Here is a 1,547-nt window from a genome sequence, read left to right on the forward strand (position 1 = left end):
GCACAGTATGGGTTCGGGACGCATATGCTCTGAGGTCACAGTATGGGTTCGGCACCTGTTCACAGCAGTGTGCATATGCGGGACCCCGCCATACTGCTGTGAATACGTCCCGAGCCCATACTAGGGACCCAGAGCATATGCGTGTGGATGGCTCTGTCGCGACTGATCTCGATCCGTTAGGCGAGGGGGTGGCTGGATGTGCGCGTGGCGCTGCAGTTCGCCGTGTCGAGGTCGAGCTTGCGGCTGCCGGCGGGGAGCAAGGCGGGGCTGCGAGGCTTCGCATCCGTGCGGCCCGCGCCCCTCACCGCCGACGGCCACCGCGCGCCTTGCGAGCTGTGGCTGAGGTATGAGATTGCCGGCGAGGTTCGCACCCTCTGCGTCGAGGACGCCGCGCCCGTGCTGCTGGGCCGAGCCTCGGCGGCGCGAGGCGCGCGGTGAGGGAGGGCGGCACCCCGGCACGCAGTGTGACACACTCGACGGCTGTACGTCTGCGCAGTGTCTTCCCCATCGATACCACGTGCAGCACCCGCGTTCATGCTCTTTCCTCTATGCAGGGGTAAGCCATTAAGGTGTGGCCCAGGCCGTTGAACGGACATAAATTTTCTTGTTCGATGACGAAAACGGCCCACTTGTCGCTTGTGCCCGTTGATTCATGATTGAGAGGGGCCGGCCGGTCCGCGGGGTCGCCTGAGTTTACTTGGAGCACTTGGAGTGCGGTTGGCAACCTCAGATCCAGGGCCGGCGGGGACGGGCCGGGGCGGGAGCTAAGAAGCGCGCACCCAGCGGGCCGGAGAGGTGTGCCGCCGGCAGCGCGAGCTGCCGTCTATATTGAGCGGTTCAACCGCGTCGCGCACTCGTCCCAACCGGGAGCCGCAGACTTGTTCTGCGCGCCAACGGCTGGTGACGCTGTGTTGCCCTTGAGCTAGTCCTTCCCCGGTCGCCTACCCTCTGCGCTGTCTGGCGAACGCCTGTATGCCATGCGCGCGGACCACGCTTGCGTGGATACGTAGCTGGCAGGCTGACCCGTGTGCGGGGTAACCCGCGCACGGGGAAGCTTCACGGGTTCGAGTCCTCAAACATTAAGCAGCGGAGGTATGCCGAGGGGGACCGGGAGGCGGTAAGCCGTCGTTGCCCGGCGCTGCTTGCAGCACCATGGCGATGACGCTAAGAGGTTCCTCTTTTCCGCGCCGCCCCCCCCCCAAGGCGCGCGAGATACACATGTGCTCCGCATCGGGCTACGACGAGCTGGAGTAGACTGGGCGCTAGGGGGGTGCGCGGTCGCAGGGCCACGATAACACGGGTCTCCGAGGGTTAGTCCGCCGCGCTTTGCCTTTGGGTTTCCCCTAGCGGCGGAGCGCCACCCTCTACTCGGGGCTCTAGTAGAAGAGAATACGTACCGTTTGAGTTCATATTTACGCGGGAGTCGGAAAAAGTATTTTGCGCGATGTTCCGCTAGAAAGAGGGGAAATGAAAAAAAGTGCCATTGGCTTTCAGAAAAAAACTTATTATTAACAACGAAGGCGCTCTCAAAAAAAACGCCTCTCAGC

This window comes from Emiliania huxleyi, assembly GCF_000372725.1.
Source record: "Emiliania huxleyi CCMP1516 unplaced genomic scaffold EMIHUscaffold_47, whole genome shotgun sequence".
NCBI lineage: Eukaryota > Haptophyta > Isochrysidales > Noelaerhabdaceae > Emiliania > Emiliania huxleyi.